The sequence below is a fragment of the Lynx rufus genome, unplaced genomic scaffold, assembly GCF_022079265.1.
Source record: "Lynx rufus isolate CCGP_SWC_20201006 ecotype Redwood Valley unplaced genomic scaffold, mLynRuf1.p SCAF_15, whole genome shotgun sequence".
In the NCBI taxonomy this organism is placed as follows: Eukaryota; Metazoa; Chordata; class Mammalia; order Carnivora; family Felidae; genus Lynx; species Lynx rufus.
In genome coordinates this window covers 53,310,798-53,332,887 of record NW_025814829.1, presented here as the reverse complement: position 1 = coordinate 53,332,887, position 22,090 = coordinate 53,310,798, and the positions used below count along the sequence as shown (strand labels likewise).

Below are 22,090 nucleotides of genomic sequence, written 5' to 3'. Positions count from 1 at the left end.
CTTAACCGACTGAGCCACTCAGGCGCCCCAGTATGGTATGTTTTTTAATAAGCAACGGCTAATCCTTTGTAAAGGGATTAGCCTTGTAGAGGGAGGGATAGATGGAGACAAATCCGGATCTTCTCGATCCACATCTGATTTTCTCTATCAGTTTCCCTCTTTGCATCCCCTCCCCACCGAAACACACACTCAAAAAGGAAGAGGTCTATTTTTTGAGTAACATAAAAGAGAAATAAAAATGCTATGATTTATAAGTAAATACAACTGTTTCTAAGAGTAGTTGGGGAGAGTAGCGGGGGAGGGGGGAGGGGGGAGGCAAATGAACGGAAAACGAGACAAAGATAAAAGAAATGAAAAAGAAAGTATAAAGGAAGAAAAGGAGCATGTAAAGAAGTAAGGATCGTTGTCAGATTGGAACAACAGAAGTTCTGATTCTCCAGGCTGGCACAGAACATCAAATCTCTCAGCGAGGAAGCGAGGAAGCGTTTCAAGATTACCGCCCTTCACCCTCTCCCGCTGGTCCTACCACTTCGTAATTTGCTTCTGGGTAAATTTCGGCAGGTTTGGTGAGTTGTCACCATTTCGCCCCAGCGGGTTTCAAAGACATAAGAAGGAAAGAAGAAGAAGAAAAAAAAAAAGAGTGAAAACTAAAGTGCTTCTTGGTAATTTGCCAATAAATTTCACATTAAAAAAAAAAAATCTGTCCTTCTCTTGGGTTCAAACGTGTGTTGTCATTCTCACACACGAGGGCACTGTTTCTACAGTTTACATTCCTGTGGGGCCCCGATCCTGGAACTCCCAGCTGGGGCGTGGAGAGAAAAGGGGTTGCCTGTGTGTTCTAGGCTCACCAGGTTTTCCAGGATGGGTGGGACACGTTCCAATGCACGAATGAACATTGTCAAGGGCTCCAGGGCCCGCAGGCCAGCCTTCTGCTGCTGGCTGGAACCTCCTGAAGATCAGAACCAATGAACTGCGTGTCATTTCTCTGTGCAGCAACAGAATTAGGGTATCAAAACACCGCCTTTGGAGTCTGACCTAGAATCGAAGATGTACGGAGCAAGTTAAACTCTTCGTAGCCTAAAACGGAAGTATTATCTCATAGCACCGTGGGGAGGACGAAACGCGATGGCTGATCTACCTAAAGCGTGCAAAAGAGCACGTGACACATTAGAGGGACTTCTACTTAAGTAGAAGCCAGCACCATTTGTCCCTTAGCAGTACTGACATATAGTGGTGCTCAGCACGCGTTTGAGTGAATGAGTGAATAACCCGAGTGTGTAGAATTAAAAAGATTTTACTGGATGAGGAAAACTAGCACTTTCAGGCTTTTCCAGCGTGGAGTCGGCTTGCCGACTCACCCGAGGACAAAGTAACCAGTCTAGTAAGTGGTGAGCACTCTATAGCTGTCATCTTTCCTACTCCTCGTTTGACTGGCAAGAAAAACGGGGATCCGAGCGGGGAGAGATGATGTGCCCAAGGTTTCAGAGCTGATTAGTGAATCCAGACAGGACCCCAGGACTCCCGAGTCCTAGCACAAAGCTTAACCCTTAGGGAGCCATCACACAAGCTGGGGCCTGAAGGGTGGGAGGAATGAAGGCCAGGAGCATCTTTTTATTTTATTTTTTTTTTTTAATTTTTTTTTCCAACGTTTATTTATTTTTAAGACAGAGAGAGACAGAGCATGAACGGGGGAGGGGCAGAGAGAGAGGGAGACACAGAATCGGAAACAGGCTCCAGGCTCCGAGCCATCAGCCCAGAGCCCGACGCGGGGCTCGAACTCCCGGACCGCGAGATCGTGACCTGGCTGAAGTCGGACGCTTAACCGACTGCGCCACCCAGGCGCCCCCAGGAGCATCTTTTTAAATATATATATATTGACGTTTATTTTTGAGAGACAGAGCGTGAGCGGGGGAGGGGCAGAGAGAGAGGGGGACACAGAATCTGAAGCAGGCTCCAGGCTCCAAGGTATCAGCACAGAGCCCGACGTGGGGCTCGAACCCACAAACCACAAGATCATGGCCTGAGCCGATTAGTCAGACACTTGGACACTCAACCGACTGAGCCACCCAGGCGCCCCGAGGTGCTGGGAGCATCTTAATGGACCGATCCTAGAAAACAAAAGACTTCTGGTTTGACAGTGCTGGGGAGAGGCACCCTTACCCAGCAGTGACCCCACCCGGGTGTGGAAAGAGCTAGAACCACAAGAGAGCCTCTCACTTGCTCTGGGGCCACCCATGGTTGGCCTCTAATCTGAGGGATCTGCAGGGAGAGCTCTCACTTCCTCAAATGTGTTTCTTCCTGTGTCACAAGGAGCCTTGGGTCACCTCCTTCCTTGGTGCAATGAGGTCCAAAGAGCAGTTTCTGTCTCTGCTTCTCTTCTTTCCTGTTACCACTTTCTGTAGCTTTTCCAGACCCGGCTCTCAGGCTGCAGCCTTTCTCCAGCCCCAGTTGACTTTCTCTATGAGAAGCTTCCCCCCCCCACCCCCAGCTTCCTGACCTCAACAGAATAACAGAATGACTCATGACATGAGCCCTGAGGTCCCTCCCTAGGTAAAGCGGGGTGTCCTGAGCAGTCCCAGCCCTGTACTTTTGATTCACCAGCAGGAAGCAATAAAAGGAACTTTCCACGTGCCTGCTGTAACCATACTTCCCAAATTCAAGAGCAGGACTCATTACCAGAGCGGGCACGTGCCTTTCTAAGGACTTCCAAGCAAAAGACGTGGAATTGGGCCATGCCATAAAATCCGGGATGGAGGGCTGCCGTGCCCGTACCTCATGGGAAATTCTCTCCCAGGGGGATGTCTGCCGAAAGTGCCATCTGCTTTTGCCACAGATTCAAGACTGAGTGCGGCTCAGACACCAGACACGGTGGGCCATTGGTGAACTCCTGCTCGGGTCCTGCCAGGAATCCAGGAATCTGAACAACTGTGTCCCGAAAACTTCTCTCCTTGATTTCACGTGCTGGTCGTAGCTACATAAAAACCTTAGTCCCGTGAAGACTTTGCAAGTCTTGCGAGACTTTGCAAGACTTTCACCTTCAACTCTTGGAATGCAGCTATGATTTCTTTTTTTTTTTTTTCTGAGAGAGAGAGAGAGAGCTGGGAAGAGGGGCAGAGGGAGAGAGAGAGAGAATCCTTAAACAGGCTCTATGCGCCAACTGTGATTCTTTAAAAATATCAATCCAACAACCTAAGCGTATCCAGGAAATACTCTAATGACCCGTTTCACGTGTCAGGTACTGTGCTGTGCACTGTCAGAGATAAAATGGTAGAAAATGCCATTAACTCGAACTCTCTCGGGTCCCTGCAGTTGAGCATCTGACTCGTGATTTCAGCTCAGGTCATGATCTCACGGTTTGTGAGTTCGCGCCCCGCGTCGGGCTCTGTGCTGACAGCTCAGAGCCTGGAGCCTGCCTCGGATTCTGCGTCTCCCTCTCTCTCTGCCCCTTCTCTGCTTGCATTCTCTCTCTCTCTCAAAAATAAATAAACATTTTTTTTAATAAAAAAAAAAAAAGGCCACGACAACAGAAAACAACCTCTGGGTGTCCCAGGGCAATAGCTTCTGCTTTTCAGGTGACCGTCACCTGCTCTAGGCTCTCGGAGACATTAGTTTGAGTCTCCCAACATCCCAGTGAGATGGGCAGACTAACTACCACTACCTAATTGCACAGAGGGGAGGACTGAGGTTCAGAGAGGTTCCAAAACTTGCCAAGATCACGCTGAAGGGGCAGAGATTTGGCTCCGAATGAGACAATCTGTCTCTGAATCCAGACCTTTTAAAGAAAATGTAAATGGCCTCTCCAATCCACGCCAGAGCTTCCTAGAGTCGTTGTGGTAGCAGTTGTCCGTTCTCCCCAATATCTATCCTCTTTTTCTACAGCAATAGAGGTCCTTACTGCACAGTAGCAACTCAGCTAAAGACTGGAGTTCCCAATTTTCCTTGCGGCTACAATTGCCCGTGTCATTCTGTTTGGGCCAACGTGAAAGATAAGTAGAAGCGAGACGTTCACTCTTCCCGGTCGGCCCCTTAAAACACAAGCCTGTGGTCTCCTTCCTGGCGGCGGGGATATGGAATGTGATGGAAGGTCTGAGGAAGCCGTTTTGGAGTCTGAACTAGTCACCTGAAATTTTATGTGAGCGGGAAATAACTTAGTCTGAGTCCCTGCATTTCGTTATGTCTGTTACAGCAGCCTAACATTTACTCTAACTAATCCCCCTCATCCCTACTGTCTTTTGTCTCACTGGCCCACCTCGGAAAAGTATGCAGGCATCCGTCAGCCCACACCAAGGGGTTCTAGACTTTGATAAGCAGAGAGAGGGCCCAGAGTGATGCTGCCACAGTCCAGAGGTCTTTTCACGAGGAGGGTGGATCCGGGATACCTGGAGGGAAGAGACCCTCGTGGCATTCGGGAGACACAACCATGAGGGCCATTATTTGGCTGACGTGCTGAAACCATGATTAGAGCCTCTGGGCTCTTGGGGCCAGAGGGGCCTGGGCAAGAACAGCTGCTTGGTTTGAGTTCAGGCGCCCCAGTTCCAATGGCTCCAATCTCCACCAAGAAACCTGTGAAAGGCCTCTCTCTGTGTTGGACTGACACCAGCCCGAACCACTACCAAGCATCAGGAGAAGCTTTCTAAACAAATCAGGAACAATTCGACATTGTGCAAGTGGGTAGATCGCCGTCTGTGTCCGAATCCCACAGGGAGCCTTCTTGGATATCTGCTGACAGTCCCTGGGGAGAGGAGCTGCTCCCCTGGGAGATCAATGCTTTAACCCCACCTCCAGCCAAGTTCTCGGCCCTCACGTGCCCCCATGTCGCTCTTCTTGGGCAGTGGGGCCAGAAGAACCTTGGAAGATGAGCTCCAGTCCCACTTGCCCATCCCTTATCAGGGGCTTGTCTGTCTTCTGTCTAGTACAGTCAAGCGAAGGTTCATAAGCATCCCAGGACATCTTCTTCCCCTTCCAGACAGTGACGGGGCTCCAGGCCCATAGGGTATGAGTCAGACCAGCCCACCCCAGCCCAGCTCTCCCTACTCTCCTGGAATGTCCCAGAGTATGTATGCAAGTTTTATGTAGTATGGGGATAAAAAAATTATTTTACAGTCATGTGTTTATTTTAAATGGTACAGAAAAGGGGCGCCTGGGTGGCTCAGTCGGTTAAGCGTCCAACTTTGGCTCAGGTCATGATCTCGCGGTTTGTGAGTTCGGGCCCTGAGTCGGGCTCTGTGCCGACAGCTCAGAGCCTCGAGCCTGCTTCTGATTCTCTGTCTCCCTCTCTCTCTGCCCCTCCCCTGCTCGTGTTCTCTCTCTCAAAAGTAAATAAACATTTTAAAAATGGTACAGAAAAAAACACCTAGCATGCTAAACTTGGGCTTTCATGGATATGATCACTTAGGACAACGCTAATTTAGAAGTGAGCAAATTTAACATAGATCTAATAACGCACCAGATAAATGATGGTACAGGTGGCTCATGCCCCTGAAATAAACACAATGCTGGAAAAGTGCTCTCCGCTAGGCTTGTCCTCCATCCGACAAGTAAAACTATGATGGCTCAGTGGCCCCAAACACTCTTTCTAACTAACAAGTGCAGTCTCTGTCCAGGAGGATTTCTACCTGGGAAATCGAATCGAGATTGCAGTGGTTTAAGCAAATCAGATTTGCATTTTAGGGAAATGATTCCGAAGTAGACTCGTCAGATAAAACCCAGGACACCCGGCGCAATCTGAACGTTAGATGAATTATTGCACAGGACACGTTTACACTAAAAATTACTCACCGATGACCTGCAATTCGAATTTATCCGGACATCGGCCCTGTATTTTTGGCCAGTAAGTCTGGCAACCCTGATCTGAAAGTTGAAGTTCTTCCCAGCAGCTCCGGCGTCCCCCCTGCATGCCCGTCCTAGCTAATCAGTAAGATATCTGTCACGTCTCTCAAATCCTCCCCTCGGTTCCACTTTAGGTCTTTATCCTGTCTCAGCTGGCGTGGCCAGGGCCTCCTGATTTGTTTCCCTGTCTGCAAACACATTGCCTCGAACTCTGTCTGTGGCCGGAATATCGTCCCCAAATGCAGTTCTGAGCCCTGCAGAACAGCCTCTGCTGCGTTGCCCCTTCTCCTTCCAAAGTCGACGCCCCTCAGGGTGTCCAGATCCCGCCCCCACCCTTGTCCACCGTCCCCACCACACACGAGGCTTTGCCCTCCCTGTAGGGCACCTGTTCGTGTATCCTCTGGTTTGCTTCTGCTCATCTCCCCCCCTTCTGGAGAGATCCGCTTCGGGTCTTTGTGGTTAATCCCAATGTCTCCTCCTCGGTGAAATCGACAGCAGCACCTCTGCTCTCTCTGCCCCCCCCCCTCAGAGGGCATCCGGAGGGCACCGGCCACCCGTCTGACGCAGGTGTGCAGCGGGGCACCTGAGAGGAGGGGCCGGAGTGGGGTCTTGACGACAGCAGGCGCCGCCTGGGGACCCTCAAGGCACTAGGAGGTTAGGAGGAGGGAAAAGGGACAAGAGAAAGAGGAGAAGAAGCGTAGACGCGTCGCTTCTCCCTCCTCCTCTTCTATCAGAGTCACAACAGGGCCTGCACACAACTGTGTGCACACGATCTTAGTGAATCCACAGGCTCCGTACAGGCTCACACCCCCAGTTCTCAGATGCGGAACAGGAGGCAAGACACGTTGCATGATCGGCCCCCCAAACACGTAACTAGTCAGAGAAATAGTTAGACTTAGAGCCCAAGTCTTCTTTCCATAGGTCGGTAGTGAGTACTATTTACCCAACTCTGCCACCCAGTCCCCTGCCCCAGCCCCCCCTCCCCCAACACCTCACTGTCCCAGAAGGAGGGCAGGGACAACAAATCATTTCTTCTTTGAAGGCCGTGTGCTCGTTAGTCTGTACATGACATCTTTATTTGGCTTGGGGTATTGAATTGGTGATGATTGGGAATTTGCCATGAATGTTTTCGGGAAAAAAAAGAAAAAGAAAAAACAGAGGATTCTTTAATTGCTACTGAGGCAAACAGCTGGGAAAGCAGGGCTGACGTATTTTGCAAGAGGGAAAAAGCAGGATGGAAGTCTGGGGTAGAACTGGAACCCTTTCCCTGACCCTGGACTCCAGAACATTCCAGGCAGCATTTTGCTCAGAAGGGACTTGATTGCAGAATCAGGAGCTCAGGTGTTTTTAGACCCTAAAATTATCTTAAGTTACACCATCACGTAGGTCTCTCTTGGAACTTCCAAATGCTTCAAAGGTTTTGGTTTTTTTTTTCTTTTCCTTTTTCTATTTTTAAAATTGAGTTGTATACAGCCTAGAATGCACAAAATGCACACGATCTTAAACGTCCGGGTCAATGGGTTCTTACACAGGCACACCCTGGCCCTCAGATCACGATGTAAGACCTTTCCATCACCTTGAGAGGGTCCCTCTGCCCCTCCCCAGTCAATACCAGTACCCGGGAACGGCTACTATCTGGCTTCCGTCGCCCTCCATTAGCGGTGTCTGCGCTCAAACATCACGGCAGAGATTCCTCTGTGTCCGGTTCTCAGCATTAGGTGTTTGAAATTCGTCTGTGTCTGTGTGTGTGTGTCAGTGGTTTCCTTTCGGTGCCGCGTAACATTTTGTGGTATGAATGACATACACTGTTAGTTGATTGGTTTCTTCCATACTTGGGGTGTTTCTAGCTTTGTACTATCGTGAATCGATCCGACGTGAACATTCACGTACCTGTCTTTCACAGATCTGGCCACTCCCTTCCCTCGGGAGTTTACCTAGGTGTGGGTGGCTCGGTCGCGGAGCTGACTCTCGAAGTGTTGAGAAAATGAATGAAGTGACTCTGCCCCTAACCACGTGAAGCAGACGGCCCTGAAGCAAACCTGTAAAGTAGATAAAGACGCATTTATTGATCTCAAAGTTTTCACTACCCTTTCCCCCTTCGACACCAAGACCCGTTTCAGATACCTAGTCCGCTTGAGTCGGTTCACTGTCATTCCATTAGTGTGGAAATTTGTAAGCATACACAAACACCCGGAGAGAATTCCCACGTGTCACACTCAGTTTCTTTTTTTTTTTTTTTTAATGTTTATTTATTTTTGAGACAGAGAGAGACAGAGCATGAATGGGGGAGGGTCAGAGAGAGAGGGAGACCCAGAATCTGAAGCAGGCTCCAGGCTCTGAGCTGTCAGCACAGAGCCCGACGCGGGGCTCGAACTCACGGACCATGTGATCGTGACCTGAGCCAAAGTCGGACGCTCAACCGACTGAGCCACCCAGGCGCCCCTGTCACACTCAGTTTCAACAGCGGTTGGTGTATTCCCAATCCTGCCTTATCTATTCCCTTAACCATGTTTTTTTCTGGAATGCTTTAAGGCGAATCTTGGACCTCACGTAAGTTTAGCCATGAATTCTTCGGTATATATACTTCTGGCGTGTAATACCTTTTGTATTTCACATCACTATCACACGTGAGAAAAGGAACATAGATTTCTGCATATCATCTGTGTTCAAACTTTCCTGACTCTCTCAAAACCATTGGTGTGTTTGAATCACGATCCAATGAGATTCTGCGCATGGCATTTTTGATACTTCTCTTCAGTCTCTCTCAATTTAGAACAGTTCCTTCTTTCCTTTTCTTTTTTACGACGTCATTTATTTGTAGAAGAAACCAGTTCATTTGATCTATAGAAATTCCTCTTCCAGGTTTTGCTGATTAAAATCCTCATGGGCCGTACATGAACCATACGCTCTATTTCCCGTAAACTGGATGTTCAAGCTGGACCACGATTGGAGCCTGGTTGAATTTTTAATTTCTTTCCTTTTGCAAATGTCTCATCGTAGGCGGCCCCGTGTGCTCCCTGTCACATCAGATCAGGAGGCACATGACCTCTTGTTTCCTACTTTGAAAGATGCTGAGATTTATCACGTGTCTCCCTTCCCCGTCCACTCCTTCCAAGGCTTTGCTGGCCTCCTGCTCTGCCTGAACACCGCACTGGCCGACCCACAGACCCTCAGTGTAACGACCACCCCGCACTTTATCCCCTCGCCTGGCGCTTCAGTCTGTGGCCTCCGCACTTCATCTCACGGCCCGATCAGAGAGACTGAGATCATGTGCAAAGCCAAAGGGCCTCTCCGATCACCACCGTCAGCCCCGTGGTGGTCTATGGTCCTAGAATCTCCACGTCAGGAACTCCCTTGAAAGTCAGGCAGTTCAACTCAATCAAAACGTGGGTGGTTTATGACATCTCCATAAGTGATTGCCTGAGACTGACTTCTCAGTTCACCGGTGTTCCCTCCCTCTCACAAGAGACCACAGTTGGAAGCCGAGTTGTTATAAAGGTGCTTTCCTTGTTGGTCCCCATACATGCTGTTTTAGAAATTTTTACTGTTAGTCGTGGGCCTGGTCTTTGACACAAACCCACAGGTGCGGCACCAGTGAAGGTAACTTTCGATTGGGCATATTCAAGCGTTCATGCTTCTACTCCCCTCCCCCCCCCACCTTGTATAGTTTTATTTGTGGTTAAAACAAAAAATATATATGATAAGATGTACCCTCGTAACCATTTTTTAAGTGTACGTTCAGTGCTGTTAACTCTATTCACATTGTTGTGTAGCAGATCTCCAGAACTTTTTCATCTTGCAAAACCAGAAACTCTGTACCCATTTGAATAACGATCTCCCTCTCCCCTCCCCCAGCCCGTGGCAACCACCATTCTACTTCCTGTTTCCGTGAATTGGACTACTCTACATCTCTCATATAAGTGGAGTCATATAGTATTTGTCTTTTTGCGATTGGCTTATTTCACTCGGCATAATGTCCTCAAGGTTCATACGTGTTGTAGCATGTGACAGATTTCCCTTATTTTTTAAGGCTGTAATATTCCACTGTGTGTGTGTGTGTGTGTGTGTGTGTGTGTGTGTGTATCGCATTTCCTTTATGCATTCATTTGCCAATGGACATTCGGGCTGCTTTCACTACTATTGTGGATAATCTTCCAATAAACATAGGGGTGCAAGTATCTTTTGAGATCCTGCTTTAAATTCTTTTGGATATATATATATATACCTAGAAGAGGGATTGCTGGATCTGAGGAAACGCTATACCATTTTGCATAGTGGCCGCACCATTTTACATTCCCACCAGTGGTACACGAGGATTCCAGTTTCCCCACATCCTGGCCAATGCTTGTGGTTCTGTGTCTTGTGTTTTTTATAGTTGCTATCCGAATGAGTGGGAACGGATTATCTCATGTGATGGTAACCGAATTTCTCTAATGATTAGTCATGTTAAGCATCTCTTCGTATGCTTGTTGACCATCTGTGTATCTGCTTCAAGAAATGTCTATTCAAGTCTTTTGCCTGTTTTTTAACTGCGTTATTAGGGTTTTTGTTGTTGAGTTGTAGGAGCTTTTTGTTGTTGAATTGTAGTTCTTTATACGTTCTGGGTACTAATCCCCTTATCAGACACATAATTTCCCCCCATTCCGTAGATTGCCTTTTCACTCTGTTGATTGTTCCCTTCAATGAGTAGAAGTTTTAAAGTTTGATGTGGTCCCGTTTTGTCTATTTTTGCTTTTGTTGCCTGTTCTTTTGGTGTCATAGCCAATAAATCATTACCAAAGCCAAGGTCCTGAAGATTTTCCCCTGTTTTCAATTCTAAGACTTTTGTAGTTTGAGGTTTTATGTTTACGTCTTTAATCCATTTTGAGTTAATTTTTAAATACGGTGTAAGGCAAGGATCTAACTTCAATCTTTCACATGGTGAATATCCAGTTGTCCAAACACTGTGTCAGTTGAAGACGCTGTCCTTTCCCATCGTGTGGTCTTGGTGCTGTGTTGAACATCACTTGACCATATGCACAAAGTTGATTTCGGGGTTCTCTGTTCTGTCCATCGGTCTGTGTGTCTGTCTTTATGCCAGTACCTGTTTTGGTTACTGCAGCATTTATGATTTCAATGCAGGAAGTGTGAGGCCTCCAACTTTGTTCTTGTTTTTCAAGATTTGGTGGGGGCGGGGGGAGGTGCAATTCAGGCGATTTGAGATTCCACATGAATTTTATGATTTTTTTTTCTATTTCTGAAGAAAAAAAGCCATTGGGATTATAAAAGAAATTGTATTGAGACTGTAGATAGCTTTGGGTAGTGTGGACATTTTAGCAATATTAAGTTTTCCAATGAACAAACACATAATGTCTTTCCATTTATTTGTGTCTTCTTTAGTTTCTCTTAGCAATGTTTTGTAGTTTTCAGTGTACAGGCATTTCACTCTGGTTAAGTTTACTCCTAAATATCTTATTTTTTAAATGCCATTGTAAATGGGATTGTTGTCTTAATTTCCTTCCTGGATTGTTCATTGTCAGTTCATTGTCAATAATCACAAATGATTTTCGTGAGTGGATGTTGTATCCTAAAACTTTGCTGAGTTTGATTATTAGTTATAACAGTTTGTGTGTGGGGGGGGGGATCTTTAGGATTTTCTACATATAAGATTATATCATCTGTGAACAAAGAGAATCTTATTTCTTCCTTTGCAATTTGGAAACCTTTTATTCCTTTTTCTTGCCTAATTACTCTGGCAAGCACTTCCAGTGGTAGGATTGGGCAAACCTGCCTTGTTCCTGATCTTCAGGTTTTTCATTGTTGAGTATGATGTTCACCGTGGGCTTTCCATAGTTTCATTTCTTAAATATAGGATTCTGATTCAAAATACTGATTTTGAAATATAAAATTTGGGCGGATACTAGCAGGCATTTGAAATGATAGCCCAGGATTGCCAACCGACGACAGATCTGTGTATGGGTTTTCTAGATGTGGGTTTACAGAGACACATGGGACCATACCTGTCTTATGAGCTATGTTAAGTTTCAAGTGATTGACAAAGCATCTCCAACCTATGTGACTATAAGTCATTTGCTGCCGCAGATACTCCTTTAAAACCAACCCTGGCGGGGTGTCTTGCTGACTCGGTAGGTCAAGCATCTGACCTCGGCTCAGGTCACGATCTCATGGTTCATGGGTTCGAGCCCCGCATCAGTCTCTGTGCTGACAGCTCAGAGCCTGGAGCTTGCTTCAGATTCTATATCCCCCTCTCTCTGCTCCTTCCCCACTCGTGCTCTGTCTCTTTCCCAAAAATAAACATTAAAGTTTTTTTTTAAAATAAATAAATAAATAAATAAATAAATAAAAGCATCCCTGACAGCTTACATTTGTAAGGTTAATGGGCCAGCTACTCTCATGGATAGGGGACACTCTTCTTGGGTCTGTTGAAGCAGAAGAACTTGGAGAAAGAATAATCATCACCTTCCTCGTGGCCATGAGGGGGCTTTAGAGACCCCAGTCTCTGAGTTGAGAGGTCTTTGCCCCCTAGACTCGAATGAGAGGCAGTCGAAGGGAAACAAACCAGGACAGAAAAAAAAAAATAATAATAATAATAATGCCCTGATGAGCCTTGGGAGAGGATACGCTGTGTACAAAAATTAGACATTCGGCAAGGCCGGACCTGTGAACTTCGGCTACCAGAGATCAAGAGATAACACCTTAGGACCAAGTAGGATCGAGTTGCATGTGTGAGCTGTGATGTGGTTTTTTGACTGATAAGCTGACAGGGGATAAAGGAAGGGAGAGAAGCTTCGTTTGTTTGTTTACCATGTGCTTCCTGAGTGAGAATAAGCGTGAGTAAGGCATGTGCGGAGTAGACACTAGAGAATATTGAGGAAAGAAGACAGGCCCACACCGTGACAGGAGGTAGACAGAGGGACCATAGCGAGGGGAGGGGAGATGGCTATGGACAGCGCACATCGCTAACAATTTAGGAATTCCTCTTCAGCATTTCGTTTCCCCTCAGTAATGATCCCTAAGCAAGCGGTCACCCTCCTTAGCTCATCAAATGTTACTGCTACAGGCCCTAAAGTGCTTTCTTACCACCCCACGTCCTTCTTATCAACCCTAGTTCTCCCTCGGGTCCACCAGCCTTATGGGAACCATGACTTGTGCATGGGTGTGAAAGAAAAAGCACCAGGCAAACAGGCAGACCCAAGACACAGAGCCAGAGAGATAATTCATAAAGCCTTCAACACAGCTGCAGAATTAAAACAAAAATGTCAAGGGAACAGAGTGTTCCAGCCGATTTCACTTCCTGTTGATAAGTCTCTGAAGAGGAGGGGTGAGGTCTGGAGTCCTAGAATTGTGGCAGAGGGAGGGCTGGGGTGCGGGTGGACACTTTCTCAGGCATGGTCACTCAGGAGCTGGGTCTCCATCTGCAAGGCCCTTAACTCTCACTTCCTGAGCTGACGATGGTCAGAGGAGGCTTTCAGCTACTGATGTGCTCAACCTACAGAAAACAGGATGTTAGGTTTCGGATCTGATTAGGCCACGAGATGCAAATTCCTTCCCCACCCCACCCCCACCCCTGCTCCCTACCACCGCCACCCACACCATTCCCCTTTCCGCAGCAGAGGCCGTTCATCTCCCTGCACATTTCCATCAGGGACTGTCTGCCTCCTTTGTTCATCACCAGCCGGGCTGGGTAGGGTCACATTTAGTGCCTAAGCCTTTTCACTCTAGATTGATGGTCATTTTCATTATGAGCGCCTCACTTCGTCCATGGGTGACCGATGAGAATTATCCTCAAATAAGGAAAGAGAATGGCGAAGTAACTTTGTCCTTTAGGAAGCACACAGGTGGTAGGAAGGGTCCTGGGGGCCCCGGGCCTTGGCGTGGCCCCTCTGCCCTCAGTCACTACAGGTGAGTGGTCGTCCTGTCTCTGTCCCCGCTCACCCCATGTCTTTCTCTGCGTTGCTGCCTATAGTCCCCATCACGTGCGAAAACAAAACAGAAAAGACAAATCAGAAGCAACCGTGCTCGAGGTCAATGCACATGTCATCTGTTTTTCAGAAGCAGATACCGAGCGTAGAGCACTCCCAGAACAAAACTCTGGGAGCAGCTGGCCCTGCACGAGGAGGTCAGGATAGAGTAAACGTGATGCCCACTCAAAGGGCTAACGTGTGCCCGTTGCAGCAGAAACTGTAAACCTGAGAAGGATCGCCCAGGCTGGCATCAGACAGACTCAGTTCCCTCTCCGCCCCTCCTCAAGGCTCCTGGTTCGCTCACATGGTTCTTCGACCCAGATCCCCACCACCCCCATCTCTACCAAGCACACCGAGCTCAGCTTCCTCTATCCTCTTGCCTCCGGGCCTTTTGTGTTTAGTTCAAATTATGATTCAAGCGTTCAAGGGTCTACTCAGACCTTTATCGCCTTCTCAGATAAATGACACTCCTGTAAGATTGGGACCCTGTGTGGGCCTCACAGGGCCAATGGTACTGGGCACACCAAGATGAAAACAATCTTAAAAAGTCTGAAATAGGGGCGCCTGGGTGGCTCAGTCGGTTGAGCCTCCGACTTCGGCTCAGGTCACGATCTCACGGTCTGTGGGTTCGAGCCCCGCGTCGGGCTCTGGGCTGACAGCTCAGAGCCTGGAGCCCGCTGCGGATTCTGTGTCTCCCTCTCTCTCTCTGACCCTCCCCCGTTCACGCTCTGTCTCTCTCTGTCTCAAAAATAAATAAACATCAAAAAAAATTTTTTTTAAGTCTGAAATACTATCACAGGTCAGGAAGCAGAAAAAGAAGAAAGTTGTGTGCAGGAAACGTAGTAATGACATACTCCGAAACTGGACGCTCATAGAAAAGCCTTTGGCACGAAAAGTTGCAAGGTTATCCAATAGTAGATGAGGGCAAGTAAACTAGTTAATAAGTGGTAACAGTCAGAAGAGAAGGTCAAATCCTTGACGATTCCAGAAAAACCCCACAGTTTCTGCATGAAATTGATGCATTATTTAAATGAGGGTAACTTAAAACTCGTTTCAAAAATGAAGAAACACTGCTCAAGCGAGTGAAATGTATTTATAATTGAGATATGAAACCCCTGCCTCCCTTCCCATTGTTTTTTTTTTTGGCCTGTGCAAGAAAAAAAAAAATGCAGAATTGAATCTGAACATAGAATATTCAAGAAGTGCTGAATAGAGTACAAATCAGAAGAAATATGACAAAGATGATCCCACGTTTATCACATTCAATATTCACTGGCAACTATATTAAGCATTTCCCGTGTATTACCTCATTGACTCCTGACAGCTCTATGTGGTAAATTCTATTACCCCCATTTTACAGATGGAGAAAAAGAGGGGCAAAATGGTTAGGTGACATGATCAAGGTCACAGGAGGACCCAGGAAGCCTGGTTTCAATGTGGATCTTTATAAATCTCTGTGCTACCCTCTCTGTTACTATGCTTTATGTTTTTTTTTTTAATTTTTTTTTTTAATGTTCATTTTCGAAGGAGACAGAGACAGAGTGTGAGTGGGGGAGGGGGAGAGAGAGAGGGAGACACAGAATCCGAAGCAGACTCCAGGCACAGAGCCCGGGGTGTTCTTTGGGGAGAAGAGGCCGGAGAGGCAGGTGTGGCCTTGTCAGGAAGGGGTGTGAGTGACACATTTTGGCAAGACCGCTGTCCGTAGAGTGGAAGCTGTGTGGGGGGGAGGTAGTGAGTCGGGACAACACGGGAGACGGACGGAGTCGAACGGGGACATCTCATCCGGATGAACCATGGCGGTGACGGTGGCTGGTGGGGGTGGGCAGGATGTTTCAGAGCCTGACTCGTGGCACCTGGTGGTGGACGTGAAGGAACAATCAAGAACGACTCCCAGGTTTCTGTCCCGAGCAAATGGATGAATAGTGAGACCACCACAAGAGGAAAAGAGAAACTAACAGGTGGCGCCATGGGTTTTTAGCAGAGTTTTGCAGACGTGCGCTGTGCTGGGGTTGCAAATGAGCACATGCGTGCAGACAACTTTCCACTTCATTCTTTGCCCGTTGTCCGTGGAAAAAAGCAAAGGGGGATGAGTGGTAGGCGGGACTTGGGTACTCATGTTTCTCATAAGCTGTTCTACTTCATTCGTGTAGAATCATCGCGGATATTTATTTTAAGGCCATGTGGATCTTTATTTTAAGGCCAAAGCCTCCAGCTTTGGACAAGCTCTGCCCAATCCCAGATACTGATTCACATTAGTAAACGCCTCTACAAGCAAACCTGCCTCAGCACTTACCGATACTAACAATATCCTACAAGAAATTGTGATACGCAGTTATTCTAGGAAAACGTACTTTTAATTCTGTACCTACCACCCACTTTTCTTTCTAGAAGAAATCAGTCCTTTTTCTTTTTAAGGACAAGGAAAGGGGCTCCTGGGTGGCTCAGTTGCTTACGCATCCGACTTCAGCTCAGGGCATGATCTTGAGGTCCGTGAGTTCGAGCCCCACGCCGGGATTCTTTGCTGACCGCCCAGAGCCTGGAGCCTGCTTCTGATTCTGTGTCTCCCTCTCTCTCTGTCTCCCCCCGTGCCACTCATGCTCTGTCTCTCTCTCTGACTCTCAAAAATGAATAAATGTAAAAAAAAAAAAAAGAATAAGGAAAACTAGATGATTATCTATACCTGCTCCCCCAAACTCAGATGGGAATTAAGACACTTCAGATTCTGACAGTGATTATTCTCATTTATTCAATCTAAATTTTTTTCGTTTCCAATAGGTATTAGCCAGGTTTCCCACTTTTTTTTGGGGGGGGTGGCATCGTATTCTCCCATCTCTGTTTATCTCTGTATGTGTGTGTTTCTCTCTCTGCCCTTCTGTCCCATCTCTTTCTCCACATCTCTGCTGAACATTTTTTTTTTAATTTTTTTTTCAACGTTTATTTATTTATTTTTGGGACAGAGAGAGACAGAGCATGAACGGGGGAGGGGCAGAGAGAGAGGGAGACACAGAATCGGAAACAGGCTCCAGGCTCTGAGCCATCAGCCCAGAGCCCGACGCGGGGCTCGAACTCACGGGCCGCGAGATCGTGACCTGGCTGAAGTCGGACGCTTAACCGACTGCGCCACCCAGGCACCCCTCTGCTGAACATTTTTTGAGGAACTCTTTTCCCTGCGCTGGAATATATGTCTGATTTTGTCTTCTAAGTTTGTGTTTATCTGAATCACGTGGACGCTAAGTTTGTGTCTCTCTGACTCGCTTTCAGCTATAACAAAATATTGTGCTCCAATGGCTTGAGCCACAAACAAATATATTGCTTCACATAACAAGAAATCCAGGGGATAGTCCCCTCTAGAACTGGTCAGTTCAGTGCCTTGATAGTCATTGGGGTTCCTTATTTGATGAATATTCACTGAGTGCCTATTTGTGCCTGGCCTTGATTTAGGTACGTGGAATATACAAGGACCAAAAAAGAAACAAAAGACTCCGCCTTCCTGGAGCTTCTATTCTGGCTCTGCCCAGCTTTGCCTCATAGTAGCAAAATGGTTGATGCACTCCCAGGCATAACATTAGGTAGGAAAACACCCAATATTTATAGAGCTTCCCTTCCAATGTGTTTCTTTGTCAGAAAGCATAAAGATTTTCCCCTTTTATCTCATTGGCCAACATGTCCTCACGTATTTCTCTCCAATCGAATTTCTGGCAAGAGGAATGTTATTTCCATAATTGGCTTAGACTATTCAGGATTTACCTCTTGGCTGAAGCTTACAAAACACACCGATACCTGGCACCACTCCCCGTCCACTGGGGTGGGGCCCAGGAATAGATTTTTTTTTTAATTTTTTTTAATGTTTTATTTATTTTTAGGACAGAGAGAGACAGAGCATGAGTGGGGATGGGTCAGAGACAGGGCGGCAGACAGAATCTGGAGCAGGCCCCAGGCTCTGAGCTGTCAGCATAGAGCCCAACGCACGGCTCGAACTCAGGAACCGTGAGATCAAGACCTGAGCCGAAGTCAGACGCTCAACCGACTGAGCCACCCAGACGGCCCTAGATATTTTTTTTCAAAGCTCCTTGAGGCATTCTAGTTTACGGCTGGAGGTGAGGCTGGTTCTCAGGTGCTCTGCTTGAGATGCTTCAAGGCTGAGAAGGTTTGAGATTCCTTGTAGGGCTGTGTAATATCATTCCAGAACATGGGGTCTGCCTCAGAAGGAGAAGGTCGCAATCTTTCGGGGCCTCCAGACCACCCACTTTGGGTTTTTGTCAGCACTGTTCCTTGGCCTTGGTGATGGGACCACGTTCCTAGTTGAGTTGCCCCTGCCCCACCCTAAGAAATCCCTAATTGGCCTTCTCTCAGCTTGGGACCCCCCAGCCCCTTCCTAGGTGCACCTGAGCCGAGTGCAGCCCTCCCTCAGTCCAGTTTGGTTCTTTGATTTCTTCTTTTTTTAAATCCTCCAAATCACAAAGATGCATGTAGTTATCGCAACCACAGAAAGATATTTGTACAAAGACTTGAATAATCTCCCCCTTCCTGTCTCCATCCTCTGTCAGGCCAGAGGACCGGGTATTCTCTGCCGATCGTCTCTCTCCAAAGCAGGGGACAGTAGACCCCCGGCCACCTTGTGGATGTCTGGGTGGGGGTGGAGCGGAGAGGAACAGACGACGGAGGGACTGGATAGGGAATCAGCTGAAATCAAAGAAATGGGACAGCTCGATTCTTCCCCCACCACCTTTTTTCTTCATTTCTTTAGTTTGAAATAATTTTAAACATTGAGAAAAGCTGTAGGATTAATACAAAGACCCCCACATCGCCTTCACCCAGGAGTCCTTACGGTGTTGCCAATCATCCTAATAATTTCTTTTTTTCAGCTTTACTGAGGTATCATTATATGGACCAGTAACACTGTAAGATACTTAAAGTGTATGTGGCCATGATTTGATACAGGTGCATACGATAACCCTTTGATAGACTTTATAGTAAAAAAAAAAATAGACTTTCTAGTCAAAGCAGCCAACCCAGAACCACACGGGGAACCAGTGGTCACGTGACCTCCATCTCCTTCAGCCTAGGCCCCTTCCCTGCACTTCCTCTGACTGCACTTGGAGACTCTGGACCCGTCACTTTGAGGAATGTCTTCCTATGTAGCTTCTGCAACGTTTCCTCATGATTAGATTCGGGTTATGCACTTTGGGCAAGAATATCACAGAAGTGATGGTATGTTCCTATTGTATCCCATCAGGTAGCATGTGATATCAGTTTGCCCCACTGTTGGTCGTGTTTACTTTGATCACTTGATTAATATGGTGTCTGTTACGGTTGTTCGCTGTAAAGGTGCTTTCTCTCCTTTGTAATTTTTTTTTATTTTTTTTAACATTTTTTTACATTTATTTTTGAGACAGAGAGAGACAGAGCATGAACGGGGGAGGGGCAGAGAGAGAGAGGGAGACACAGAATCGGAAGCAGGCTCCAGGCTCTGAGCCATCATCCCAGAGCCCGACGTGGGGCTCGAACTCACGGACCGCGAGATTGTGACCTGAGCCGAAGTCGGACGCTTAACCGACTGAGCCACCCAGGCGCCCCTCTCCCCCCCCTTTGTAATTAATGAGTAACTTGTAGGGGCGATCTTTTTAAATCATGTAAAATCCCATTCCTCATCTCGTTTTTCCCCACCGGATTTAACACCCCATAATGTTTCTCACCTGGAATTATAGCTACGATGATTGTCACACGGCAGTTTTCTTCTAAACTTTGTTTTACATTTCTTCATTGGTATTGTGCGGTAAGAACCTTCTCTTCTCCCACTTGTTTGTTTATATCAGTTTAGACCTATGAACTTCTTTTATTTATTTATTTATTTTAATTTATTTGGAGAAAGAGAAAGAGCAGGGGGAGGGGGAGAGAGAGAATCCAAAGCAGGCTGTATGCTCAGCACAGAACCCGGCGTGGGGCTCGAACTCACGACCATGAGATCGTGACCTAAGCCGATACTCCTGTAAGCGGGCTTCGGTGTCCTTTTAGTGTCTCTCTGTCATTCATTGAGAACTTCCATATTTTCTGTCAAAAATATGGCTCATGAGTTCCAGGCTCATCTTGTTCTTTATCTGCCCCAGCCCTGTCATCACCCATTTTCTGTGTTCCTTTAGTGGAGAATGGTATTTAGAAACCAAGGAGCCTGTGTTCCTTTAGTGGAGAATGGTATTTAGAAACCAAGACCTGGGCTCTGGGTGCACTGATTGCTACTGGGGTGTCACTGCTCCTACGCTCTCTCAGTGGCTCAAACTAAGAAATAGATGCATGTGTGTATATGCATTGCTATTTACAGCTATCTACAGGCTGAAAGCCATGACTTCACACCATTACCTCCCATTCCAATCCAGCACCAGAGTTCATTCTAGTCCAGTCTAGCTCATTCTAGTCCCCCCACGCCACCCCTTGCATATTCGTACCTCCCTTCACCATCAGTGAGAAACTTCTCTCCCACTGGCTTCGATATATCAACTTATTTGCTCGACTTCCCTGTGTAGCCAATCTCCTGACCCCCAAAGGGCCAATCAAAAGCCTTCCTCATAAGGTCTCCGATCCCTGCTGACGGTTCTCCACACACTTCGACGTCTTCCCTATGGCTCCATTGCTACCCTGCTGCCTTCCTCCTCAATTGACCTTCCACACATGAAATACGGCTACGGTCTTCCGCTGGGAAACCCTCCATGGCCACGCCGTAAACACATAAAAACCCTAAGTCTTTATGCTTTCCTCTCAACGTTTTCAACTCCGCTCCTCAAGGATAGTCACCTGCGGCAGAATGAGTTGTTTTGTTTTTGCCACATTCCCTGAACTGAGGGCTGAAAGATCTATTTTTTTAAAGTTAATTATTTGCAGTCATGCAAGAATATTTGTTGGGTTCCTTGCTCTTAATTTTTTTTAAAGCTTTAGTTACTTAAGCAATCTCTACACCCCGTGTGGGGCTCGAACTCATGACCCCGAGGTCAAGAGGCGTATGCCCTTCCAACCCAGCCAGCCAGGTGCCCCTTCCTGCTCTTCATTTTAAAAATAGACCATCAGCAGTACGCCGTGGCCGCTTACTAAGAGCTGACTGAATGAACGAGCTCTTGACAAGTCTGTTCAAAAATTAAGTTACTGCCTAACTTCTCATGGCCTTCAAGGATCTTTTCTCCCAGTGGGTCTTTTCTCCCCTTGGAGACCTATCTATGGAAAAGGCTTTGTCTTCGATTCAAAGACAAAGATTCTACTAATTGGCTTCACTTATTCGTTTGTCCACTCACTCACCAAATATCTGTTGAGGGCCTGCCATGTGCGTCCGGCTGCCCGTGGTGATACGGGCTCCTCTTTGGGATCCCTGCCCTGGCTGTGTCTCTACTGCTCCCTGTTCTTCATCCTGCCCTGGCCTTTATTTACTGCTTGGCTGGTTCAGACTGCAAGGCTGTGTGAAGGGGGCGTGGGAGAAAGTAAAGGAAGTGGGTCCTGATGAGACAGCCAGCCCCCCAGAGAGGGAGGGGAACCACCCCCTCCGAGCCACTTTCCCTTCCCCTTAGGCTGTCAGCTTCTCCCAGCCCACAGGGCAGCAAGTCACAACCCCAGGTGACCCAGCAAAAACAGAGGGTTTACCAGCGGGCTATCGCGACTCTGGCTTCTGGGGATCTTCTGGAGGGGCAGGAGGGGCAGAAGGGGGGCACACCCCCCACCCCTACTCATGGCTGCTGAAACTGAGCTCAGAGCTGTCGCTCCCCCTGACCCCTCTCTCCCCATTTTCCATTCCTGCCTCCAGTGAAGGTCTCTGCCTAGGGCCCAAAGCGGCAGCAGCTTTCTACTCTGCAGATCTTGAGACCCCGGAGCATGGCAGAGGCCGAGTTTGTTCGCACTGTGGGCTATGGGTTCTCACTGGGCAAGGGAAGGCCTGGGGCAGGGCGTGGGGTGCAGCTGCAAGTTACCTTGGGTGACTGAGATGCTATCTGGGCCTAACGGTTTCCTTTGGGTAGGCACTTCCGTCCTTCTGTTTTGAAGCCAGAAACCTGTGCTGGGGCAGTCCCCTCGGCTCCCTTTCTGAGCCGAAAGGAAGGGTGACAACATGGAGGCAGAAAGAGGCGCCATGAGTCAGGGTTAGAAGACATGGTAAGAAACTATGTACCTGTCACCAGCTCAGCCATGCTCCTTTAAAAGGAAGAAAGGAAGGGGCGCTGAGAGCGGCTCAGTCGTTAGGCGTCCGATTTCAGATCAGGTCATGATCTCATGGTTGATGAGTTCGAGCCCCGCATCAGGCTCTGGGCTGACCGCTCTAGAGC

General features: G+C 47.5%; 1 long non-coding RNA gene across 2 annotated transcripts; it reads right to left on the bottom strand.

Moving 5' to 3' along the window:
• Nucleotides 1-19,698: 19,698 nt before the first annotated feature.
• On the bottom strand, nucleotides 19,699-22,090 carry LOC124510252 (uncharacterized). 2 transcript variants are annotated; one of them, XR_006961655.1, is made up of 4 exons: nucleotides 21,937-22,090; nucleotides 21,740-21,851; nucleotides 21,078-21,231; nucleotides 19,699-19,844 (listed from the first exon to the last, which is right to left on the bottom strand). It is a non-coding gene; the product is annotated as an uncharacterized LOC124510252 (long non-coding RNA). The 2 variants fall into 2 exon arrangements; XR_006961656.1 differs by having other exon boundaries at nucleotides 21,740-21,847.